This window comes from Limulus polyphemus, unplaced genomic scaffold (genome assembly GCF_000517525.1).
Source record: "Limulus polyphemus unplaced genomic scaffold, Limulus_polyphemus-2.1.2 Scaffold1319, whole genome shotgun sequence".
Lineage (NCBI taxonomy): Eukaryota > Metazoa > Arthropoda > Merostomata > Xiphosura > Limulidae > Limulus > Limulus polyphemus.
Window position 1 is genome coordinate 287514 of NW_013666929.1, and position 9924 is coordinate 297437.

At 28.6% G+C, this 9924-nt stretch overlaps 1 protein-coding gene across 3 annotated transcripts in view; it reads right to left on the reverse strand.

Moving 5' to 3' along the window:
* The window catches only part of LOC106463080 (RNA-binding protein 12-like), a 62475-nt gene extending 53087 nt beyond the window's left edge, over positions 1 to 9388 (reverse strand). For all 3 annotated transcript variants that reach the window (XR_002611410.1, XR_001291029.2, XM_022390487.1), the window contains exon 1: positions 9229 to 9388. The gene's annotated coding sequence lies outside the window, so the exon portion shown is untranslated. The remainder of the gene's footprint in view (positions 1 to 9228) is intronic.
* Between the last annotated feature and the right edge of the window lie 536 nt (positions 9389 to 9924).

Sequence of the window (9924 nt, forward strand, 5' to 3'; positions counted from 1 at the left end):
AAATTGTAGATTATAATTCAAATTTTAGTATTATACATTAGTTAATTTCTTAATCTAAAAGTAGATATTAAAAACACAGCTACATATTGATTTTTGTGTGTCACGTGGTACATTGAATGGTTCAAATTATATGTTTGTGATGTCAAAATACAAAATCTATAGTTTCATACGAATTAGGAACTCAAATTACCAATATTGACAAGCTAGAATATAAAATAAAAACCTCATCTTTTCTATCTGTCAAGATATCATTTATGTACTGAATAAAACAGTGGAAATGCTTCCTTATGTACACTTACTTCTATATATAATATGTGAATAACCAATCAAAAGCTCAGAATGTCCCCTAGTGGTTTTCTCATCCATTTTGATGTGTTATCATGTTAATCTCATTCTTTCACACAATGATTTCAAGGGAATATTTCATAATTTTTCAGACTCAAATACAGCTTAGTTTCTACACTTGACAAATTATAGGGGTATCAATATAGTAATTTATGATTTTTTTTGGTTATTTAAAATGTATATATATAAAACCTAAAAAATTTTCTTTTCACATCCTCCACATGGGAAGTTTCATAAGCTTAGCAGTCTAAGACAAGCAGCAAATGAGTACAAAGATCGTAATTAGAATAGATAACTATTTGCTTTACTTCTTTATTTACTGTTCTATGTTTTAAGAAAAATAAGTTTAAGAACTTATTTGTAAATAGTATTCATGTATATACATATATAATGTATAATTGAAATGTGACTGTATTTTACAAAATACTAATCCACTAAAACACAGCCAAGATGGGTCATTTTGTAATGACTAAAGGTCAGTCTTATATTACATATCACGAATGCAGCATCATTGTAACTTCTGTATTTTTAGCCAGGCATAGCTGGAAGATCAATATAATAAATATATATAAATGTATAATGTTACAAGACTTAAGCTATTTAAACTAAACATTTGTGTTTGTGTTATAATCTGTTGTCATTCTAGAATGGAAAAAAGCATAATTTAAATTTATTTCTTAATTTTTTATGGTAGTTACAAAGCCAATCAAATTGACATACCACACAGAGTTAGGGTACAGAAAAAATATAAAGTTTTACTGAAAACAAAAGTTTGAAATGTATTTAGAAGGTTTTAGAGATTTCACAAATAATATTTGAAATTTTTGACACGAATAATAGTTTTTTTTAGTTATAACATGAAAGTCACTTGGACTGAACAAAAAAGATTCAATATTTTCACAAACAAATCTCTAATAAAAATACTCAATGAAAAGATATTTTTGTGTATGAACGTCTACCAAATTAGTGAAGATACACTTACTGCATTAAGAGTTATAGTATAAATACTTAGTGTGCAAATGTGTATATGGACTCATGTATATTATACAGGGCCCGTCATAAAAAAGTTAATGGCTTCTGTAAAAGCAGATACCCTAATTTGTAATTGTGGTGGAGAGTGAATAGACATATTTCCAATACCATATCGCATAGTACAAAATTACAATCAACAGTGTTGTAACTACCTGTTCTTGGAAGCTTATATCATTTATAAGGCAAAATATGGAGCAAGTACATTTCTTAAATTACAATCTCAACCCTTTTACTTTAAGTACTGAACGATGACATAAAATTGAGAAATCCCAATGAAAAAAGTGAACATTATTCAGTAAGTTGATTGTACTTTGTAAATCAAAACTGGGAACACTTGTATACAAAATTTGTACATGAAGTCAACATAATTCCACATACAGGAGTACTAGAAAAGGTTGCTGTATTATGAACTTGTATTATTCTAATAAAAAATAAATAATTGTTGAAGGTCTAACTATGGCAACTGCACAAGTGTCATCACATCATGATAGTATACCCAAGATACTAGCATTAATAAAAACCATATGAATGTTTATTTCTAATATATTTGTACCAAAGACTTCATAATAATTACAAATGCAATTATAGCCATTTTGGGGTAATTGTTTGTTTTTAATCAAGAGCATCATTCCCCACCTGATGATGAATGGTCACTCTACATTACAGTATGCATTCAATAAATATGTGATAAGCTCTTTCTGGACCACAGGAATGTCACAAATATTCCTCAATTTGCTTGCAAATTATAACTTACTAAATAACTAGTTTTGGATTAAACTAATTTGTATAATTTGATTTAAATTTTTAAGCCATGAAGTTTGAACATTTTATAGTGACACTTTTTTTAAAAACATTAAAAATAATTTATCTTAACTTTTAGTTGACTTTGACTAAATTTTATTAACATGTTTATTTTGATACTTTATTTTGAAAATTGCAAGTTTTATCACTCCAGGCTTTAAATTGCATAAACTGACAAATTTACTGGTGACTTAGGCCTAATCTTTCAAAATGGCATTAGGTCTGGTTGAATAAAAGTATTTTTACCAACAATATTCTTCACCGAGATAAACTTGTTTATAAGAAATAATTTATTTTCAATAATTAAGATATTTATATTTACGTGTATTGTTTTAATGTGATAAACTTAACTATAATATTCAATAAGTAAGGATTTTATTCATTTAAATATTTTGCCCTCACCAACATACTCATTAAACCTAACTAAACCTTCCTTAGCTTCCAAATACAACATGAAAACATTTTCAGCAATAAGTCTAGTTCTTTAGTTTGTTTCCAAGTCTTCTAAATGTCCCTTTCGATTATGTTGTTCTTCCTTGTAGGAGCTCTATTTTCACTTGTCTATGAAACCATAATTCTTACCCCACTTTATTCACTCCACAATGACAAACTTTATAATCTGCCCTACACAATGGTATTAAATGTTTTCCTGTAGGTACTTTCAAAGTTTCATTAATTGTTCAGATCACATGATGTGATATCATACAAGGAATAGAACAAAGTTGTACTAATAAAATCACGAGAAACAAAACATGGATGATAGTTTTTTACTAAATATAAACCCATACTTTGGGATGGCGAGAAGCATTCTAACAAGTCAATAAGCATCGAACTGGTGTATTTAGTTTTACACCCATAAAAAAGCCTATCATTCTATATGTATTTGAAGAACTTGTAGCATTCCACCACAACTTAATTCTTCGTATTGTTAGCCGACACTGGGCAGCTTGTACATAATTGAATAAATAGTTGTTTAAACATCACTATTACAAAGGCTTGGTTTGGTCTGATATTTCATTGGTGGTAGTGTCCAGGGTCACTGATGAGGAGAGGAATGCTCCGAAACTAGCCTGGCTCACGAACACACCCCCAATGAGAGAATATACTATTCCAAGCTTTCACTTGTTGTTAAACAAAAGTTTAAAAAACTCTATTTAATAAAGTCAATAAGCATGTTGTTTATAGGTGTAACTCAAATTTATACAGAAATACATGGTTGAGCAACCTTGTTCGCAATTTATACTAAATAAATCTTACAAAATGACAAAACATCAATTTAAAACATTTTTGAGCTAAAAATTGTTGAAATAGAGCTAGGATTATTATTTTTACATGTTTAAAAATTTGATATTCAGTGTGCACTCAGCACCTGAAATTGCTCAATGTTCTGGGAAAAATTGTTTAGTGGTATATTTGTAGTCACTTATATATCAGAAACAAAAAAATTTAAGAATAAAAGTGAATATAAAATCCACATGTTTAAGTCCTTTATATACTAGCCAGCTTTTATTAAATATATTAAAAATTTGGTGGACTACTACAACTTCTTTTTGAAGTTATGCTTTCTTTGTTAACAATAAAATAGGAAATGTAAGAAAACTATATTAACTCTCTCAACACGAGGTCAGGCGAACTGACCAACCTTGTAACTACTTTGTACTTGTTATAGTTTCCATACTATATATAACTTTTGATGCAGTATTTGTATCTTCAGGAAATTTGACAATTTTAATAAACATTACATGTTGCTTGTACATAAAAAAAAAGCTTTTTAATGAAGTAATTTTACAAAAGATTTGTTCATGAATATATCAAATCTTTTTTTTTTTACTAGACATGCAAAGTGAATTTTAAATTATTAGAAATACTTTTCTGTCTCAAAAATGTCAAATTTCATTTGTGTAACCTTCAAAACATTCTAAGTAAATATTAAACTTTTTTTCAGTAAAACTATATTTTATCTATTACGTCTACCCTAACAATAAATCTGATTCTTCAGTCAATAGACAAACTGAAGTATAAAGAAAAGTTATAAAACCAGAAATAAAATGAGCAGCTGTGCTCTTTCTACTTTATTATTAGTCATAAAATTTTAAGGTACTTCTTTTGAGTTTCAACTGCTAAACATTTCACATGTATTTTTTTTACATATTTTACTGTTAATGACTGAAGTAGAAATCAGCTGAAAATAAAGCAACAACTCGCTGCTTGTGTCATTAGACTGTTTATGCAGCCCCATAATACAATACTCTCTAGAGCAACAAAGCACATGCAAAAAAGAAAATGCTGTCTTGACCCCTGCTTCAAGAACACCATGAGGAATATATCAGTTTATGTATCCTCCAGTATTTACAATGAGAATTCCCCCAGAGTAATAAGATTGCATTCTGAATCTGTGAACACATTTATTATATGGAGCCGATCCAATAAACACTGCAAGTGTTTGAGTACTGGTCATCCTTCTGGGATGTTTGCAATTTATCAGTATTCCGTATAGACATACAAAGATAATATTTATGCTCATGATTATAAAATATTTCCTTTTCAGCATACTTATTCACCAACCAATAAATACTATATATAAAAATATTCACAAATGCTTAAATTTTACTTATTGTTTTTATAAAACATAGAAGACTAAATAATAAATACTTCAAAAAACAAAGATTTCTAGTACTTGCAGTGTTATGAGATTTTGTGCTCGTGCATCTTGCAAGCCAAGCCTTGCTGTTAGCCTCATTCCCTCTTCCAAATGGAGGGTGAAGAGAGATTTGTTTTTGTAAGCTTCAAATATACATTTAAAAAACAATCTAATTATCAACTTGCTATATTAGTGTGCACAAAACCCCTATACTTTATATGTTATCTATACATCGCTATAAAAAATCTCACACCTGTCAGAACAACAACTTAGTCACCACAATTCAAGTTTCAGCAAAATTATTACTTTGTCCTTCAAGCTATTTACAAACAACTGCAGGTTTACATACACAGGAAACTGCACTTTCTCTTGGTAGTAAACACTTAGTCAAAAGAGTTAGGTGGGACTAGACAAGAAGTTTAAAAAAATAGAGTTGGAGGAACCATTCCACTTGATTGACTAAATATACTGACATCTCAGCAAAGGAGGAGGGAGATTTTTATATTATATTTTAGCTTGTCTATATCCCAAATTCAAGTTTCTAATTCATCAACCACTGTACACATTGTATGGTAGGTGTAATAAACTATAAACTGGGCAATAAGACAATAGAAGGTGCTATGTGACAAAAAAAATTGATACTTAATATTCTTCCTTCATATTTCCTCTTAAATTATATTAACATTTGAATTATAAACTACATTTTGATATCATTTCTATTAACATACGTTACTTAATAAAATTTTGAAGATAACTCTAACCTGCCTGCAGCAAAGGGGTTAAGAACTGATTCATCAGGTGGAAAATAGTTTTATAATAAATGTTAAAATCACAGCAATACCAAAAAATATCTAATTATGAACACTATGGAATTTCATCAAATTCCATCATCAGCACTAAAACATGAATCAAATTTCATTTATTAAATTTTACAGTTATTTTTCCAAATTACTAATCTTTAGAGTAGTTGATTTTGTGGCCAGATGGGTGCACCCTGCCTCTAGAGCTAAATTACATGTTTGAATTAACCCCCTCGAGACACGTCAAAGCTCATGTCATCGCATTTGTTGACTCAATTTAAAATATTATTTAACTACTATTTCATGAATTTATGTCAATAAGTTCGGTATCAAAAAGTAGATTATAATTCAAATTTTAGTATTATACATTATTTAATTTACTTTAAAAGTAAATATTAAAAAAAAAACACAGTTAAACATCAATTTTTGTGTATTACGTGGTATGTTGAATGTCACACTGGTTCAAATTAGATGTAACCAATATTGACAAACTAGAATATAAAATAAGGACCTCATATTTTTTCTATTTGCTGAGATATCACTCATATAATGAATCGAACACTGTGCCACCCTGCCTCTTTCCACTTTTGGAAATGGTCCCTTATATACACTTACTTCAATATATGACATGTGATTAACCATTTGAAAGCTCAGAATGTCTCCTAGTGGCTTTCTCAGCATTTTCATGTGTTAGGATGCCATCTTGTTCTTTCGAACCCAGATTTCAAGGAGGTAGGTTGTGTCTTTAGTCTACTTGAAAATTCATATTATTTTAGTGCCAAATACAGCTTAGTTACTAAGCTTGATAAATTAACCCATGATGAAAGAGTTAAAAACTGCAGAAATTCTCTTGTTGTCATTCTTCCATACAATAAAAAAATTTCTCCAGAGTTGTAATTCAGATAAGTATTACTAACTAAATTTTGTATATCAATATTTTTAAAAACTAAATTTTTTTTGGTAGTTAATTCAAGCATGCTCCAGAGTTCGTATATTTCATGGCTTTTCTCTGAACATAATGCTGCATTTGTAGCCTCCTAGAAGTCACTAGTTTGAATACAGTAGTGCTAACTTGACCTTGCAACTTGAGTATAACTGATATTTCGCAGATACGGTAAAATAAAACATGATGTGGTAAAGTGCTAAATTGTATAACCAAGATTACTTCACCTTGTCCATGAAAAATATTTCCTACCATACTGCAACTTTATAATTAAGATAAAGTATAAAATGATAAAACAAGTCTTTCACAAGCTTTCAAAAAATCAAGGTCATAGAAGTATACATGTGGCTAAAGTACATGTTATAGAATATATTGCCAAGCTAAGCTTTTATTTTTTTTCAATGTCTGCTGAGCTAGAAGCAGTACTATCTTATACAGTTGAAAACAAGAGAAAAACCTGTATTATGTGTTTAGGACAATAGTTGATTGTTTCTTAAACTGAGATACAGGAAATTACATCATACAATAACTGGAATTGAAAACCTGTGATTCGCTAAAAATCATTTAAACTTGTACTCAAGTTGCAAGTTCAAATAACACTACTGTATTCAAACTGGTGATTTATAGGGACAAGTACCCAAATGAATTAATTTTTTTTATATATGAAACCCAATCAAAAATAAAAAATGATTTGCTAACTTTGGTATGGTAATAATGTTATTTTATTTAATGACATTTTCTTTCACAAATTGCCAATAATTCTTTCCGATGTTTATCATTAATAACCAAAAGAAAGGCAAAGTTTTAATCTACTGAATTATGTATACTGTTACATTGTTTTCAGTACAAAGTACTGTCTATTTCATCTTCTATTTCAAAGCTTACCTTGCAATGTTTGGAACAAGTGACTATGGGAATTATTTTAAGCTTCTCTTGTCTTAGTTAGAAAGCCAGTTAAATTATAATAGTTATAGGGCATTTTTCACTTTGTGCATGTTATTATTCTATGCTCTTAAATATTTTACTTAAACAAAATTTTGTGTTTTAATGCCATCATCACAAAAAAAACTTGCATTTCATTAGCAACCAACATAAAAAAAAGAAGGCAAAAAAAGATAGCGCCATATTTGTTTTCCATGCACATTTTTACCTTATTGTTGAAAAAACTAAAATGTAAAAATTATTAACTTACTAGGTTAGATAAGATAATGATAAAAATTCTCCACGGGGTATGCTCGCGAATTACATCAGTCAATACATGTTCAACAAGTGATTTACAACTTGTATGGCAGGATTATTACTAGTATTAGTTAGACACAGTTCAAAGGTCGGGGAAATAATAAAATTAAGTAGAGACATGTACATTATTATAAGCCTTATGCTAGAATAGACAATTATAGCATTCTGTTACAATCTGCAGTCATTCTAGAAAGAAAAAAGGGTAATTTAGATATTTCACTTTTTTGTGGTGGTTACAAAATTGGTCAAATAAAACAAATCCATACAGTTAATATAGAGAAAATATAATTTTACCGAGAAAAAACATTTGATATATATTTATATATAATCTTTTGTAAAACTACTTAACTAAAAAACCAGATTTTTTGTATACAAAAGCCTTGTAATGTTTACTTAAATCTTACCAAATTTACTAAGGTACATCTACCATATAATGAAGAAACTGACAATTAGTTTGTGGTTAAAAATAAAAGGTTGGTATAATCCACCAACTCCATATGGTAAAAATTAATTCATTGTACAACTGTGTTTATTGTAAGACTACATTAGATTACAGAATTTTGAAAACAAAGGTTAGTTTCTACATTCTATTGACTATAAATAGGATTATTCAATCAGTCAGTAAATTATAACTACAGTACTACTGTATAGGCTAGAATGAAAGCCAAACATATATAAATATACATAATTAGTTGTGTTACTACTGGAATAACACTTAACAGTATTACTATTACCACTATTATTATAAGCTAACTAATACATGTACATATAAATATAAAATTGAAGGCTAATTAACATTAACTTCGATGTAAGACTAAGAGCAAATTGATAGTGATAAAGCTGGATGCTCTCAAAGTCAAACTTAATGAGTTAGTCATAAACTGATAAAGAAAACAGGTTACTCTCACTCTTATTCAGTTATTGAATGTTATTAACTTATCGTTAACATTAAAAACTTACAAAAAATACAAGGTACAGAAGAGTGTTACTGTTACAACTAATTTAAGGTTAATCTTAATTATATTGCATTAATTCAATTATACTTTAGTTTTACTTTCACAGCACAAACAATTCCACTATACCTAAATATAATACATAAAATGATAAAATATAGGAAGGAACTAAACCTATTTTTCTTCCAAGCATGAATGGCATATTATCATTAATAATTAGCTTAATTAAGTACTATGGCTATGAGTATTATATAAACTAACATTAGCTTTTCTCAAGGTTGTCATAGAACTAGAGCAGAACTTAGAAGCAGTACACGAGCAATAATGCCGTATTATTTCGAATTTAACTTTAAAATTTTAAATAACAGTAGCTAGTATTAATATTAGTAACGACTAACACTAACATGAAAAGTTCTAAACGAAATCATTTGTAAACATTGAACTTTCAAATTATGTACGATACTTATGCCTTACCCTCAAAACTGTAGCTGTAAAATATTCTGCTATCATGTAATAAACGTTTTATATAGTTGTTTATCTTAATTTAAGGCTTCGTGATTTCAAAAATCTGAATATTTCTCCGCTAAATACCGGCCTTAGTCTCCTACTTCTTCAATGGCGTCAAACGAACAAAGACACTTGAAACTACGCATGCGTGAAGCTGCATTCCAACACTGCAGTTTAGTTTAAACGCATGAAGAAGAAAAAGACCAGATGAGGAAATAGAAAGCTTTTATTAATATATTTTATATTACATTAAAAACGTTTAATAAACAGAAAATCATAAAAGTGATATAAAAAATACAGTCAAGGCTATTTGCAAATAACTACAATATAAAACAAAAATTTCTGTTTTAGAAAAACACTGAACGAGGAAATAAATAATTTATTATCGTTACCTTGGCTGGACGTTGAATTATTTTCAGCAGATAACTTAAAAGAATGCGACAACAAAAAAAAAAAAACTACAAATGACAATACGTACATATTTGTTGTTTTTTTTTTATATATACACTGAATGTAAATGTTAAAACCTAACTTGAAAATTCAAAGATAAACAGTATAAGATTGGACTCTTTAAAATTCACTTTTAATTTAGAAAAAGATGTATAATGCCTATTTGGAAAAATATAATGAGACTAAGTTTGAGAAAGACAATTTCAGGTTTAA